Source organism: Cygnus olor, chromosome 2, assembly GCF_009769625.2.
Source record: "Cygnus olor isolate bCygOlo1 chromosome 2, bCygOlo1.pri.v2, whole genome shotgun sequence".
Classification (NCBI taxonomy): domain Eukaryota; kingdom Metazoa; phylum Chordata; class Aves; order Anseriformes; family Anatidae; genus Cygnus; species Cygnus olor.
Genome location: NC_049170.1, coordinates 52877562 through 52895086, shown reverse-complemented (window position 1 = coordinate 52895086; position 17525 = coordinate 52877562). Strand labels below are relative to the sequence as shown.

Below are 17525 nucleotides of genomic sequence, written 5' to 3'. Positions count from 1 at the left end.
GGCACAAGCTCCAGAAGGAGGCATTTGTCTGTTTGCTCATCATGCACATAATTCTCTTTCAAATAGGTACTATATACTTTCCTCCAAATTAAGTGTGATTTACAATTCTAAATACAACCCTAGTTATTTCAGATGAGTAGAAAAGTACAGCCTCTCCTAGTCTAATAGTGGATGTATATGGTACTCTTTCCACAAGCTGTGGAACAGGACAGTAAATACCGAAAACAACCTTAGAAGAATTTTATTGATTATGCCCCCCCCCCATATTATTTTTTAAATTTATTTTAATATTTATTTTATTCATTTATTTTTATTTATTTATCTATTTATTTATTTATACTTGTCAGGTAAATCTTTAAATGAAAAAAGTGGAGTACAGGATGTCTCCCATTTAAAGTTAGAGTGCACCAGTTGACTCTTTCACAGACAAATAGTACTACAAAGTTGTGTTTTGTTTTCCTAACCAATGTCTAATTTTCTGAAGCTCTTTCCCTACCCTCAAATTCACTTCAAATCATAGAATTATGGCCTCTCTTCGAAAATTTTGTCTTTGCTTTTCACTTTGGTTCTCCAATAGTCTATTACCGTAAGGATTTTTTTCCACAAGGCAAGCAACATTTAACATGAGTTAAATTAAGTATATTGCAAAACTAGTTTAAGGAGAGTAGTAATTAATTAATGACAAATCATTGATTCAAATTTTGAAATTACTGTTGGGGGCTTACAGATCTCAGTGATGCAGGAACATTTATTCAATATTATTCTGCCTGCAGTGGCCTTCTTACTATATACATCATTAACTCCTTGATGTGCAGTTAACAAATGAACAAGAAAAGAATGAATTCAAAGTAAAGAGGAAGGTGACAGGAAAAGCTGAAGTGTCTTTGTTTGGTTTTCAGGGTTTAGTATTTTAAACCCCAAAGCTGCAGCTTTTTTTTTTTTTTTAACCTTAAGAAGCAGCAAAATGTGATTAACGCAGGTTGTAAACGTTAGGGCTTCTTGTTACTCTCACAATGTAATTAACACTACCCTACCAACTCCTTGGCATAATACAGAATATGTTCTTCCTCTCTTAACTAGTATACCTACAGAAAACTAAGATGGTAGCTCATAATGTGAAATCTACAAATTTCATGCCACTTACAGTTATAGAATCACATCCCAGGGAAAAGTTGAGCTTCATTAGACTGGTATTTTTCCTTTACTTTTATTCGGGTTCAGGGGTGGGGAGTAATGGTTCATGAACATTTTTATGGAAATTCATCCTAGTTTAGAAAATCAGAACAAAACATTACATAGATAGTGTTGGTGGCAAATGACTACTGAAATGCAATTGCTACACTTTTCTGCAGTTGCTTTAGCGTGCCATCATCTTTGATGATGTGGATGGGAAATGCAAAGGGAAACAGCTATTGCTGGTACCAAATTACTGCACAGACTCCAGCTGTGAGACAGTAATTGGTTCTTTGTGTGAGTCAAGAAAAGATGGGCACATTTCGAATCTGTTAAAATGTAGTACAGGTTGGTCAATCTACTCGAACAATCTCAGTCTGGTTTATCACACAAATAGCATGGAAAAATAGTGATTCCTGAGTACTGAACAGATAGTTTCAGTCTGAGGACTTGTTTTAATGATGTAGTTTATAAATAAGAGGGTAATAGGTGTAGTAGTGCTCTGCAGCACTGGCATCATTAATTCACCATCAAATTTAAGCATTATTCAAGTTCATCTATAAGTAATGTCTGTGTTAGGTATAAGTAGTTTTCAGCTGTCTAAACATCTTGGGATATGTGTAGTCTTGTCACATTATCATCTTTCCCAAGATGTATTTAAGCCCTTGCTTTTTTGCCAGGCACACTTAGTGTGTTGCTGCACTGAAACACCATTATATGAAAAATGTGTATCAAAAGTGGGTTAGTCTAATATATTATGGCAGAAAAAAAAAAAAAAAAAAAAAAAAGAATCTCCCAGTGCCACCAGTAAGATTTAGGGACTCTGTAGGACTAATGTCTGCAAGATTTGAGATCAAATTTTTGAAAGTGACTCATTGACTGGGGATTGTAACATATGAAAATAATAGAAATGTTCTTTCTCCAAAGTACCTAGCTTCTGTTGGTTTTCAACTATTAAGTTTGCATCTATTTGAGGAAAAAAAAAAACACAACTGTTACAATTCAATCCACCCCAGCTCTGAGGTGGGTTAAGGACGAACCACATAGCAGGTTACAGTACTGTATTTGAATGGTTTTCAGATATGAATCAGCTGGTGGTTGGCAGACTACTTAGAGCATGGACCAAACACAGGACTACACCCATCACTTGCCTTTAGATACCCGAGTCCCTAAAGGCCAGATTTGCAACTAAGTTTAAATTGAAGGTTTTGCCTTTTCCCAATATTGCAGTCCTCCGATGATCTATGATCTGTGCAGCCAGGGAGGATGTTCACATAGGCACAAATGTGTGCCTGTTGTTGGGGGGAATATTAATCCCTCCTGGATGAGAAAGTGAATCTGCATATCAGATGAGAGCCAATTTGTTGTATCTTCTCCCACTAATGGAGATAATTCAGAAGAATTTTCAAGAAATTCAGTAATTTGCCCAAGAGGAGTTTCTGTTAATGCTCCTTCCCCTGTCCCTACTACCTCTGGCTTAATCACAGGCCTCATGAAGGTTTCTATCCCTTCTTTATACATGTTTTATATAATCTAATCCTTTCTTTAAATTCTATCTCATGTAGCTGAATGCTTTCACTTTAATAGCTAGTATTTTCTTTCATCGCTTTAAAATTTGTATCATTTTAATTCCACCGGATGAACTCTTGTTCTTAAATTATGAAAAAAATGGAACTAGAAATGCAGCTTTTATCTTCTCCCTGCCATTCATTATTTTTTATAAAGTTCTGTCATGTTCTCTCTTATTCGTGCCATCCCTAAACAGGTTTAATCTTTTCAGTTTCTCCAAATACAAAATCTTCTCTGTTAGCTTCTAATCATTTTCATATCCTGTCTCCAGATACTTTCAGTATCTGCAAAAATCTATTTTGCTGTTGAGTTCCCAGAATTGAACAAAGAATTCAAGATGTAGCAGATAACTGATCTGTGGGAATTATAATATTTCCAGTCTGATTTTTTCCCCACTAGCATTTTCTTCACTTTCTAAACACTGCTGTCCATTGAGCTTTCCACAGTAATGCCAGGATCACTTTTTCTGAGCAGTTGCGCTCAGTTAAGATCCCAGTAGGCTGTGTGAATAACACAAAATATTCCAGCCTGATTTAAGTTTTCCAATCATTAATCCCTTTAGCTGCTGTGGTGTTTGTTCAGCTTCTTAGGTGAGGTCTTTGTTCACTATCTCTGAGCCTCTTTCACACCAAGTGAAATTAAACAACGGCATGTGTTCTGTATGTACATCATTTTACCCCTTCCCAAATCAATAATATTTTTAACATATTCTTTTAACTCACACATTTCCTCGAGATGCCAGGTTGTCACAGGCAGCCTGTACGTGCATACCCTTGGGACATATCTATGCTGCCCCCCACAGTGAGTGCAAACGCAGCCAAGCATGCCTGTAATGGTATAGCACCGCACTTCAACTCATACCCTGCCTGCTTCTCAGCGGGCGACCTGGCTGCCTTGTTTAGAGTCGCTTCGGTATCTCAGCATGGCACTACACTGTGAAGGGCAGACATGAGCCTAGTCATGTTGAAAGTCAACCAAATAGTACTAATATTTGCTTTCCAGCAGTTTTGAATGCTCAGCAGTACCTTCTCTCCCACCACAAGGCGCCTTTATAAACCTCTGATAATTATTTTTTAAAGGATCTGCTGAAAGTCTGAATGCATTTACAGATACTTCATTTTCCTTATGCCAGTATTTCCTCAATATAGTAAAAAAATGTAACGTAGCCATGCAGAAAGGAAATTTTTCTTTTACAAAGCTGGAGCCTAGGGGTTCATCCCCTATCATAGCATATTCATGTTTTATTACTTCCTTCAATTATCAATTCAACTCATTTTCCAGGGACCGAAGTCTCTAATTTCCAAGAGGACTGCCAGCCTATAGACACAGGAAAATGGCTTTTCATTGTCTCCTGACAGAATTATTATTACAATTATTACATTATTTAAAATTTACGTTATACATGTCTAAAAGGCCACAATTAAATTAGGCCCCATTGTGCTAGCCACTATACAAATGTGTAACAAATGGTATTCCAGGCCCTCAGGAAAAACACTTAATTCTAATGTAAACTCCTTGGGGCAGAAAATATGTACATTTTTGTTCTGTGGGAATACAATGGCACTGGGGTCCTTCACCAGTGCAGCTGCACCACAATCCTAATAAAAATATAAGTAATGGTAATTAATATAAGTATTAAATATTGTTATTTCAATTCTACCACATCTTACCAACCTTTTTTTTTTTTTTTTTTTGGTATAGTGTCCTAAGATCATATGTAATTCTTTTGGTTGAAGAATTCTTTTTTTGTTTTAGTGCTGTGCTAGGAATACCTTGCTCTGCTTACAGGGAACAAATAGTCCGATGGAATAAGTATTTGGTGGGATGAATGGTGTTTAGAGAGAGGACAAATGGCAAGAGAGAGGGGACACCATCAAAAGCTGTTCTTCTGTGAATGTTAACACTCGTTCAATGTTCCACGATGAACTCCTTCAGTACACTGCGTTACTGGAAAAAATCCTCCACGCTGAGAAAGACGCACATGTCACTACTGAGTCAGAAGTTGGCAGTGGACATATCAGCACACTTTTTTTTTTCAAATGTTCTTTTTTTTTTTTTTTTTGTTGCCCTCCCCCATGGAAGTATACACTCTTTAAAAAATGTTGCCAGAAGGCATTCCAGTTGTTGACTTAAAAGTATTGTCCTCAACACAAACTGGGAAAAATGGGAACAAAATGTTAAAGAACAAATGCACAATAGCTTAGTGTTAAAATGTTAGAAAATTGTGATGTTCGTTAATAGTGATTAGTTACTGAAATGCAAGAATTTAGTATTTTTTTCTGTTGCAACCCCCCAACCATAGAAATACCATGACTGCAAAGAGTTTGAGTATCAAACCGGCCTCTTTGCAGTTAGTGCCCTACCTTGTTAATGTGTTCCAAAAGTTAGGTTCCGAATAACATAAAGCTAGTTAAAATTAAATACATTTCAAGTAGAGTTTTAAAGAACAGTTAAATACTTTACAAGAATGACAATGGTGAGCTAACTAAGGGTCTGTCCTAAAGCTACAGGTGACATCCATCTACAGAAACAGCTCATCTCTTTCAGTAAAATATCATCATAAACTTGATATGAAAATTAAATCTAGAAGGCAAAGATATCTGCACAGTACTAAGAATAAGATGCATCTGATTGTGCCTGCCTGCAAGTCCTTTAAATATCACCCAATTGTCTCAATTGCACCTTCTGGAAATCTTTTTAATTACTTTCAGCCTAGAGAGGGAAACCTGTTTAGAAGCATGTGTGTAAAACTGCATTGAAGAATAAAAGCCTCAAGAACATGTGAAATAGTATCACTATTTAAGCGCTTTGTATCAATGAAGACCAGAGAGAAAGTCTGTCCTATCATTTTTCTAGCCTCTCCTGGGCTTCCACCTGGAAGAAAGTGCTATGAAAACCTTTTGTAAGAAAAATGAATAGGCATCATATCAATGGCACTGTTTCTTGCTGTCAAAACAATGACCATTTATTTCAGCGACATTTGTGTTGATAAAACTCTTTCTTTTCAAAATACATGTTAAGTTAAATAGCATCCTTACTTTTCCAAAAGGTTTTAGAATATAAATTGCTTTCCAGAATTCAGGCTTTTTAAAGAAACATATTAATTATCAGTAGTGCTCTCCCATGTGATTAAAAGGATGAAAATATTTTATATAAAGAGGAGCAGAACGTCTCTTACACTACAGGAGCGAGCATGTGGCAGATCTTTTATTTCTCTAATGCTTCTTCCACCTCAGAGAAAGTGGATTTGCTAAGGTAAATTATTTCATTCAGCTGTGCTAGGCTCTGACTGGACTTCTCTCTTTTAACTCTAGAATTAGTATTTAGCATGCAAATTAGACAGATAAATAATGTGGTGACCCCGCTGTCTTTCATACCCAACCTTCCGTCTCCCTCACTTGCGCTGTCATTGTCATTTGGCTGTGTTGTGATCTGCCAGCAGTTCTGCTGTAAGCGCCTTGTTTTGTGAAGAGCTCCTGGGGGGGGAGTCTTTCTTGTCTTTGGCAAACTCTTCCTAAAGAGTATTTCTGCAGTGTGCCAGCAGCTTTTGGCACAGATTCATCAGCTCACAGTGACTTGCAGTGCTGATACTTAATAGTCATCCCCAGTAGCTTAGCAGTGGCAGTAGCTGAGATTGATAATGCAGTCTCTGATCTGCATCTCGCGTGTTGGGTTTCTTCTGTCTGGTAAACTTGGAAGACCAATTTAATCTATATAAACCAGAGATCCATCTTTCACTTTGGAGGATGTTTTATCAACTTTACTATTATTGAGAGAAATTGTGTGAAAATAGATTCAACAAACGAATGCCACTGAGCCTTTGGTAGACGAGGAGGAAAAGAAGAATGAAAGAGGGAAGAAGAACTGCCTCAGCCTTTGCCTGTTGTGCAAAGCAAGGAGAAAGAAAGGACGTGAAGATGGGTGTCTGTGACATGGAGAAGGCTGTGGGAAAGCATGCCATCCTCCAAGTAAAACAAAAGAGACCTGAAAACTCAAAGTGTCAGGACCCGACAATACCTCCCATCCATCTGGCCATGAGGGAAACGTTAAGACCCCTGCCAGAAGGGGCAGCTGCATAAGTTTCCAAGCTTGTCCCTCCCAGGCACTGCTGCGCTGGCCAAGCAGATGAACACTATCCATTTTATCCTGATTCATGCTTGTCCTCTCCCTCCTCTTCCTTTCTACCACACGCATTTCCCTTCCTGCTGCCTGCCTGCACAGCACCCAGGACAGCCAGCCCTGCTCTTCCCCGTCCCTTAGGCCACCAGATGAAACAAGCAGCAGTGAACAAAAACTGCATCCTCAGTTCTCACTTCTGAGAGATGATCTTCAGGGATCCCAGCAGACCCCTAAAGCAGCTTCTCACCAGAGGATTCGGAGCTAAATCACTTATAAAATGAAATGTAAATAAGTCAGGAGGCCTCAGACCAAAGGGGCCATGAAGGCCGGGTGGTGGGAGTCCAAGTCAACCCCCGACATTTCACGGCGCGGGCACCCACCGCCCAGCACCCCCGCCGCCCCGGGGTGTCTGAGGGGCTGCTCCCCGAGCGGGTGGAAGTGCGGGCGTGCTTTGGGGTGACTGTTCCCCTGAGGAACGAGCTGAAGAGCCTATTCCCGGCTCGGGGAGGCACGTTGAGATGGGGGTGAAGGCCGGGCCGGGGCGGTGCCTGGCTGCAGGGTGGTGGTGGTAGAGGAGGAGGAGGTGGAAGAGGTGGAGGAGGAGGAGGAGGAGGAGGAAGAGGCCAGGATATTCCTGAATGAACGTCTCCCTCCCTCCTCACCCCACACCTCCGCCCGCTGCCCGCCTCCCGCCCGCCACTCGCCGGCCCCGCTCCGAGGCGCAGCCAGTTTCTATAGCGACGGCGCCGAGCCGCCGCTCCTCCGAGTAGTAACAAAGCCGGCTGCCCGCGGCCGCGCCGACACGGAGGGGAAGCGGCTCCCGAGGCCGCCCGCCCGCCGCAGCACCCAGGCAGGTAACGGAGCGAGGGGCGCCCCGCTCCCCGGCCGGCACATGGGGGTCGCCGGGCTGAGGGACCGGGCGGCGGCGGCCGAGGGGGCGGCGGTGAGGGGCATGGAAGCGGCTCGCTGGGTGCCTTCGGGCGGCGGGTTGACCTGATGCCCTGGCCGAGGCTCCGAGGGGGGCGCACGGGGAAGCGCCCCGGGCTCAGCACCCTGCTCTGCAAACGGGGGGCTCGGCTTTGTACCCCCTTCCTGAGGGCAGCCAGGATTACCCTTGGTGACGAGAGAATTCCTACTACTGCTGCTGTGACCCACCCTGTAAAAATAAATACGCTTTGCCCCCACCTGGCAATCGTGGGGTCACAAAGTTTAATTTGTTTGGCTTTATAAAGTAACGTGGAATAGGATGGTAGTTTTTCAATGTGTTACTTGCTACAGAGATAAAGCGTTGATACTGAGGAGTAATCATGAAATTGCTGCTTGGTTTTAGGAGTAACTGTAGCAAAAGGTTTTATGCCAGATGAGTTTGTAGCGTTCAGAGTCAACCCCCATTAGAAGACAGAGTTGAGGTAAGACGGTAGAGATGCCAAAACATCACGTCTGCTTCTCTTGGACAGCCAAAGTTAGACAAGAATTAGCCATTCTGTGCTCTTGAGGTAGTAATGTCAGTGGGACGACAGGAAGGTCATGAGCAGGACAGTTGCCTGAGCAGTGCTTGTAGTGTCTGTACATATATGCATCTGTAGCACACGCATTTTAGCAGGAGTTGGAAATTCAGAGCAACTTCCCAATGATAACAGAATGGCTGTCCTTGCATGATAAGATCCTAAGGAGCAGCCATGGTGGTTCACTGATGAGTGATTTAGGAAATAATCCAGTGGATGGTCCAGGGCAGCGTTCTGCCATAACATGGATGCAGCCAGGAGGACCCTCTAAACAGGATCTTCTGCGATGTGAACAAGAAACAAACTGGGACCGGTGTGTGAGTTGAGGAGGGTGTGCCCATCATAGTTATTGATGGATAGACGAGAACTGAAATTTTAAGTAACAAGTGATCTAAATATCAGATTCTTTGAGATTTAGAAGTCTATGTAAGTAAATATCAGGATATTGGAACCCCAAAGCTAAGTAAGTATCAACTGGAGGAAGTTTCTGAGAGACATAAAAAATAGTGACTATTGAACGAAAGGTGGGGCTACAAATACCATTTCAGTAAACAAGGTGAAAATATATTGTTGGGTAGAAAGAGAAGATACAGCTCTCTTCAGCAATGGTGAGCACAAGCAACATATAAAATTCAGCCTTCTTTTCTTGCAAATGTATGACTGAAATTAAGTTTTAAATGAGGGTTAATCAAGGTTAAGTCTTTTTACCGTATCTATTTGCTATGATATCTCATTTAAATTTTATATTGAGAATTCAGATCTCTTAAAAGAAAAATTCTGGAGTTTCTTATTTATTTGGATTGCAATGACTTGCGCAGTGTTTATCAGTGTTTGTCCTTTGCTTCTTGCAGAAGTGTCAAAACAGTTGTTTTGTTGGAAAGTTATAACCTTCTGAACGACCTCTGTTTTTCATGCAACACTGAAAAGCAAACTCGAGTTTATTAAGTGTGTAAAAATGTAGACCTCAGATTAGTTTAGCATGATGGAAAATAGTATTTCAAGACCATACCCTGGGCTATCTGAAATTGAATGCAACTAGCAGGAAATAAAAGGTCAGCTGTGTATAATAAAGACCTGGGGACTTCTATTCCCTTAGCTGCATGGCAGAGAATGAGAGAAACATCAGAACTCAATGCAATCCTGCTTTAAAAGCTAGAACGACAGGCAAAATGTTTATGGTTACACAGCTACATGACATTTCAGTCCTGAAATTATTCCATGTGGAACAACTGCAGACTCCCCTTGATGAAGTTTAGGGTGGGGGAATAGGCAGGACCAGAAAGGAACAATACAGCTCGCTGTAGACGTGTCCCATAGTGTAGCCTAACATGTATAAGGGCTTCTAGTGGTCTGAGCAGTTCTAGCGCTTAGATCCTGTCTCAGACTGTGTCATTTCACATCTTCCTGATCGGATGCCTCTCCATCCAAACTAGGTTTATAGGAATCCTCTTCTCAAATTGTCATGACAATGCCCTCTAAAACTCTACACTCCAGCAGTGATATAATGCCACTCACTGCAGGAACCAGTACTCACCACTATTTCTCCTACCTAAATCAGTCTCAGTTTAATATATGTTCATCTATATTTTAGGTTTGATGACTATGTTAAGTGGATTTGCTGGAGATGTATGTATGCTTGCTGTAGCCAGCAGCTATTTCAGGTATACAGAGACACTTATCACCTGCTGCCTAGGGGGTTGTGATTTCAGTCCTTCCAGCAAGGTTGCTAAGGAGTACCAGGCATCCTCTGAGAGCAAAGCTCAGGAAATTCTCCTGTGGCCTTTGCATGCAATGTGTGCTGAAACACTTATATCCAATATAAACTGCTGTTCCAACAGTAATGGAATATTGGCAGATGTGTACCTTAGCATAGGTACATGATACATTACCATACAATAGTTGTGACTTTCCAGTATAAAGAAAACATTTTCAAGTGTGAGAATGATGTTGTAAGCTGCAAAGAACCAAGGCCTCCTGAAAATGTAACTTAGGTTTCAAAATCATTTGCAATGGCACACAAAAAAGTACAAGCTTTTTTCACAAAGATGTGCAGCTTTTAACCTACTGCAGCTCTACATTTTTTTAACCCGAATCCTTTGTGGTTTCACTCTTTTCCTGCAGAGAAGATGCAGCACAGCACTTTAGGCACAAAACCCGCCATCATTAAGCATAACTTTCCTTTTTCCATTTTATCTTTTTCACTCTCTTTCACAGTCTCTTCACATCTCTTTCACAGTTTAATCTATTTTTTCAGGTCTGGTGGGGCTTAAGCTAAATTATTTTGCAGTGAGTGGTGGATAGTTGTTCATGTGAAGGTTTACTTTCAGTAAATTGGCAAATGGATAGAAATCTTTACTAACTCACCAGACAAGATCCATGTAAACATTCAGTAAAAGTTTAAATTGCACAGCAGCACTGTAAGTTTCATCCAGGTAGCATGAAAACCTGAGATGCTCCAGCATCTGCAAAGCGCTGAGCAGAGACCTGAAATTCATTACAGGTTTTTCTGATGTCTCCTGCAGTTTCTGGGAAGTTTAGCTGGAGTGTAGCAAAGTTACGAACCTAAGACTTTCAGAGGGCCACAAGTGGTTTGTAGGCATGTATTGTTTTGAAAGCAATGTCTATAAAGATTACTAGTACTGGTGCTGCCATGTTCAGGAATTGAAATTGGAAGGGGCACATATGGATATCTCAGCTTTCTTGCTTCAGCTGGGAGTTACTTAGGTTGCAGGGAGAAATGGCAACCTGGTAGAAAGAAAGGGATGTGACAGTGTAGGTTTGAGAACAGCTGTAGAAAAACCTGAAAAAAGGCAAAAGGTGTTTTGGGGCTGCAGTGAGGAGCAAGGTAGGGTTTGATGTGCAGCCTGTGATGGAGACATAGCCCTGGACTCATAGAGCATGGTGGGAGAGAGCTAGCTACCTGTGAGGAGTCAGGCTGAGGTGGTACTGGATCAGGGGCAGGCTGGTGGAGGCCTGGCCAGAAAAATACGTGAGTGTGAGGTTGTGTGCCCCAGTTCTTCCCAGTGTGTGGCCTGGTTAGGGACTGAAGGCTTCTGATGTCTTTATGGAACCCATTGTAAGCATTCAAATAACATCTGTAGCAAAAGGTGTTGGTCAGAAAACCCAAATATTTCCATGATAGTTTCAGGGCAGGTGGTGCCCTAGGCAGGGGAACCATTTTTGGCAGGCAGTTCACAGCAAAGAGACAAAAATCCCATTTCAGATGATATATGGATAGCCAATCTGTAAACCTCATGCAGATGTGCTGCTATGAACAGAGAGGAAATATTCCACACTTAGTGACTCACAAGCAGTGACCTGATCAGAGTCTCCTTGAAAAGGCATCTGACCTCGGAGCTTCTATTGTGTAGAACAGTTGCATGTAAAAGTATGGGTAGACCCTGCAGCAGCTACAATGCAGGTACTGGGAGGAAGAGGTTGCCAGGAACCTGCCGAAGCCATTTGGTTCCTGATGTGTTGGGGGATCTGCAGTATCATCTGCACAACAGTATTATGTGGTGGAAACAAACCCACTCAAACCTAAAGATGATCTTGGCCTTTCACTCTTAAAATAATCTTTAAAGTAACTCTCAGAAAAGCTTGAAAAGGCTTGTCAGTGCTTCTACCACAGTGGAAAAGGCTTAGCTTAGGTAATTAGAAGTTTATGAACACTTGAAGGAGAAATTTTAGGTAGGATTTGAATTGCCCTTTGTCCAGGCAAAGCGTTGTATAACATGCGTGTTATGAGGGCTTTTATCTTCCTGTATCTTTTTCAGTTCATTGAATTACATTCATAGGCTGTTAAAGTGACAGCAAAATGAAAGTCAATGCAGAAAGAAGCAGAGTTATGTTTGGTGCTAGGTTTAAATGGCGTATAACAAGTGAGTTGTGGGGCCACAAATAAAGAGAATAAAACATTCACCAAACAACCACCAGTTATCCTGCATGCTCAGCGAAGTCTCCTCTAGAAGAAAATGTTGTGTGATTGTGTGACTGAAACTATCGTAATGCATACATTCAATAGAAAGCTGATGTTTTGTAACTCAGTAGTACTTGGCTCTGCTTTACAAATCACAGCTAAATATTACAGCCATTTTACTGTGTCCATTAAATCAAGGAATGCTTTTGTACCTGATGCTTTGTTCCTGTAATCAAGTTGCCTCTCATTCACTGATAAGTTAAGCAGATTGAGCTCTTAAAGCCTTCACTGAAAAGAGTTTTTTTTCAGCTCATGAATAATTTTTAGTGACTGATCTCACGGTTCCTGACCAATCATTCAGTAACCTTTTTAAGTGTGTGAACAACAGAACTGTGCAAAATATCTTAATTTGACCCTCACCCAAGCATGAATGGTACTGTATCTAAAGGAAAAACAGCTGTTTTTTGTCCCCCCTTACCCATCCAATGTTGCTAAATCCTTGTTGTTAAGCTCTCATATCTGGTGATTTGTCCTGTGTGACTTCTATATACTTTCGGATTATTTGCTTTCCAGTAGAGAGTCCCTCATGCTCAAGGACTGGTTTGATAATTCCAGATTTTGTATCTGGTTGCACTCAGGAGCATCACTAGAGCTAAGCTGTTATAAATTGTGGTGGTTTTACTCTGCTGGGCTGCTGAACTCCACCACAACTGCTCTCTTACTCCCCCTCCTCAAATTAAAAAAAAAAAAAAAAAAAGGAGAAAATATGATGGAAAGGAACTCACCAATTATCATCATGGACTAAACAGACTCAGTGTGGGGAAATTGATGTAATTTATTGCCTATTGCTGGCAGACTAGAACAGTAAGAAATCAAAAGCAAACTAAGAACACCTTTCCCCCATTTACCCTCTGCCACATCCTCCCCCTGAGCAGCACAAGGGAACGGGGAAATGGGGGTTACGGTCAGTCCCTGAAGTTTCGCCTCCACCACTCCCTCACGGTCACTCTCTGCTCCACGTGGGGTCCCTCCCACGGGATGCCGTCCTTCCCGAACTGAGTCTGCAGGGGCTGCCCACAGGCAGCAACTCTTCAAGAACTGCTCCCACACGGCTCCGTACCACGGGGTCCATCCCCCAGGAGCAAACTGCTCCAGCACGGGTCCCCCACGGGCGGCAGCTCCCCCCAGACCCCCTGCTCCTGCGTGGGCTCCTCTCCACGGGCTGCAGCTCCGGCTGGGGGCCTGCTCCTGCGGGGGCTCTGCATGGGCCGCAGCCTCCTCCAGGCCACATCCACCTGCTCCACCGGGGGCTCCTCCACCCATGGGCTGCAGCGTGGAGATCTGCTCCATGTGGGACCCATGGGCTGCAGGGGGACAGCCTGCTCCACCAGGGGCCTCTCCCTGCACAGGCCACAGGGGAACTGCTGCTGCGTGCCTGGAGCACCTCCTGCCCTCCTGCTGCACTGACCTTGGGGGCTGCAGGGCTGGTTCTCACTCCTCATTCTCCCAGTTGCTTGTTGCTCAGCCATTTTTTTCCCTTTCTTAAATCTGTTCTCACAGAGGTACAAACAGTGTTGCTCCCTGGCCCAGCTTGGGCCAGTGGCGGGTCCCTTTTGGAGCTGGCTGGAGCTGGCTCCGATCTGCCATGGGGCAGCTGCTGGGCTCTGCTCACAGAGGCCACCCCTGCAGTCCCTTGCTACCAAACCCCCTTGTCGTGTAAATCCAATACATAAGGTTAGATATAAGGTCCCTCAGCATTGTTCAATATTTTGAAATAAATCTTCTTCCTGTTTCCTCCATGGTAGACCTGAAGTTGTCCCATCCTCCCTGTGGGTGTCTAAGTCCTTGATGTTTATGCTATTAACAGTGACACCTTGAATAGCAGTTGTTAAGTACATGGACATGAAAAATGATCTTTCTAGTCTGATCTATTTAAAAAGACAGAAAGGGAGAGCATCTTCTGACTGTATAGCTTATGTTCTTCATTGGCCATCAGGTGGTATTTTACACTTGAGAAGATAAGCATGGATGCCTGCTCATTTAAAGATCAGCTAATGATGAAAACTTCATTTCTAACCATCTCTGCCTTCTAAAAATTAGGAATAAACATCTATCTACTAAGACAAAAACTTCCCTCTTTATGCTGTAAGTTTCCCTTAGCCTGAAATATGGCAGTTTATGATTAAGGTGTTAATGTCTTCCACAGGACAAAGAGAGAGCAGAGAACATACCAAGGATGAATCATCTGTTTTTATTATCAGTCATTCAGGCAATGTGGTGATGGATGGATGAGTAGATAGAGGCCAGATCTGTGAGCCAGCTCGGCATCTGGCAGGTAAGTCCCTGGAAGCTCACCAAAATGTGTTCTCAAGAATCATGTCTCTATTTTATATGTTATATTTTGCCAAATAGTATCCTAGAATACAAATCATCTTCTTCAGAAAATAAGATCATACTTAAGCATACATAATTCCATAATTTTAGTGGAACATAAGCACGTGCATACTTGTACATGTGTTCAAGAATCTGAAGAAGGATGCTGTCCTGGATGGGGAGACAGAGAAACAACTCTTACAAGACTTAAAAAGAGTGAAGCTGATTGAAAAATTAATGGCATGCAGGTGATGTAAAAACAGAACAGTAATATTGGGTGTTGATGGATCCCACAAAATTCTCAGATGAATTAAGTTTCCAGTAAATCTTATGTCATCTGTCTGTTAAGAATAAATGAATCTGTCTTACGTGACTGCTTTGCCTGTCTTATGTCACCTGACAGGCAAGTTAAAGCATTTTATAATCCTGGAAAGGAGAAAAATTGAGTGTATTGCTATTTCCCTATCCTTCCCTTGGTGTAACTCCCAAGACAACTTGTCCCACAGTGGTATGCTGTGCTTATGGACTTAGCAACATTTGCATTATAAAGATTATTTTTATGAATTTGTTGTAATGTGGCCAACACAATTGAATTATGCTGAAGTGTGTTTGTTAGGGACTGGGGATAATTTTCAATGTTTCTATCAGTATAAATATAATGCTTCAGTAATGCATCTTGATATAGTCTTATTAAAATACAAGTTCTCATTGATTTGGGGACAGGGAGGAGGGAAGCATGTCATCATAATAAGCAGAAAGAAACTTCCTGAGGTTATTCTTTTTCATGCAGTTTTCTTATTCAGATGTGGCTATGAAAAAGTTAAACAGCCTTCTGAATTCATTCTGTTAAAATTAAGTCTTCTGCCTATTTTTCTGTGTCAGTGAAGTAAGATTATTCATAAAACATGTTTGTCAGTAGTACAGGTCTTGTAATTTATTTTTCAGTTTTAATAACATTAATATCATGATACTTGACTTGCTATATGTCTTGTGAGTGTGTATATATATATGTTTGTGTATATTTGAAGTTCTGTAGGTCTCCTGAGAAGGCAAGGTAGCTTTTCTGCAGTTATAGTCCACACAGACACAAGCACATACAAATTTATATATGCTACCCTCTCAAGAGAGCTATTGTATTTGCACAATTTAAAATACTAATGCGTGTGTACGCACACATTTATATTTGCCAGATAGGCTAAGGGTATCAATTGACATCACAGATACACTTGTTGCTCAAGGCAGAGAAACAGTTTCACACAATATGACCAGTAATGAGTGGCTTTGGACGTAATTCTATGTAGATGTCCAAAAGACAGTGTCTACCCACTGACCTTAAAGTAGTAATAACTTGTAACAAGTAATAATCCAATCCTGCTGTATATTTGCTACCTCCTCCTTTACTGCTTCGCTCTGCATGTATTTCAATGGCAGTTTTGTGTCTTTAAACTTACTTTTGTCACAACTCTTTTCATTTGTGGTCTGTGTGAGTGCAGGAAAACCAAACTCATTAGAAAACAGATTTTTTTTGGAAAGGATTTTCCAAGACTTATTTTAAATGTTGTATTTTGCTGCTCACATACTGACAGAGTTGAGTAAAACACTCATAAAGGGCAAAAAGAAACCTAATATAACACTATGACAATAGTAACTCCCAAGACAGAAAGAAAATATACAACGGTCAGTGTATGACTGTCTGTATTGAGAAGTAAGGTCAACATTGCCCCACTACTTCTGGCCCAGAGCTCTATTTGAACAGTTAAATTTGTATTGGAAAGTTTGGAGAATTGGGGTGAGAGAGAGCTTCGATGAACCCTTGCTTTGATGTCTGTATATGCATAAAATTAAAAATTTGTGTGTGCATATAGCCCTTGCTGTGCAGAATTCAGGGTCTAAACAGACAGAAGTACAGCAGGTAGAGTATGTCAGAAGTTGCAAAGAAGATTAATGTTATTTGGCATCACTTTTTAGTTGAAATTGATTGGAACGGTATTCTCTTTTTTTGTGCATTTTGTTCTTGTTTTTGTTTTTTTCTCTGTAGGAAAGACGGAAGAAATGGGTCTGGGGGGGAAAAATATGGATGAGGAGGGGGGAGAGGGATTTCTGGACTGGTGTGTGGATGAGAATGAATTTCTGTTCTGGCAGTATGCCTGTTAAAATGTCTAACTTTGGACAACCAGTACACACTGCAATGATTATAACAAATTTTGTAGAGAATACATTGAAGGAGTGTGGAGCTCTCAGATAATAGACAAAGCCTGAAAGACTTGTTGAAAAATTCAAAGTGAATCCATAGACTGCAAGATCATATTGTTCTGAGGGGAGAAACATGTCTTAGGAGAGCAATTTCATCAGCATTCATAGCACTAAGCAGTGGCACAGTTCCTGCAAAACCTGCTCCAGAAATGGCGTCATTTGTCCGCACAAGGCCACTCAGACTGGCGCGCAAATACTGAGCAGCTGCCCCACGCAAACCCAGCGGCCTATCTCCAGCAAAAGAAAGGCTCCAGTCAGACATGTGAATGGGTATTCAGCCGTCTGCAAAAGAAATTCAGCATGCCAGGCAGCAGACAGCAAGCAGCATGCCTTCAGCAATGGGCAAAGCTATAACGGGCGAGCCACAGGGAATTGTCTTGGTAGGAAATGGGCAAAGGCCTGAGGCCTGTTCGGCTGAACCCTGTGGTTCCAGCAAGGACACTGACAGAGCTCCCTTCCTGCCTGCAGCTCCAGATGTCCACAAAGCTGTCCGTTTTTGTCCAGTTTTTCTTTCATAGTAGCAAAGAAGGGCACTTCCACTGTCATGCTGGAGATGGTCTGTGGAGAGCCGGAGGTCTGGAGCTGGGAGCTGCAGTGGCATAGCACTGCTCTGC

The 17525-nt window shown here is 41.8% G+C and overlaps 1 protein-coding gene across 2 annotated transcripts in view; it reads left to right on the top strand.

The window, feature by feature from the left end:
• The window catches only part of RNF182 (ring finger protein 182), a 78664-nt gene that overhangs the window by 36643 nt on the left and 24496 nt on the right, over window positions 1-17525 (top strand). Inside the window, exons 1-2 of one of the 2 annotated variants that reach the window (XM_040546388.1) lie at window positions 7518-7715; window positions 14492-14620. The gene's annotated coding sequence lies outside the window, so the exon portion shown is untranslated. Of the gene's footprint in view, window positions 1-7517; window positions 7716-14491; window positions 14621-17525 lie in introns of those variants that run through there. The other variant, XM_040546389.1, reaches the window with a different exon arrangement.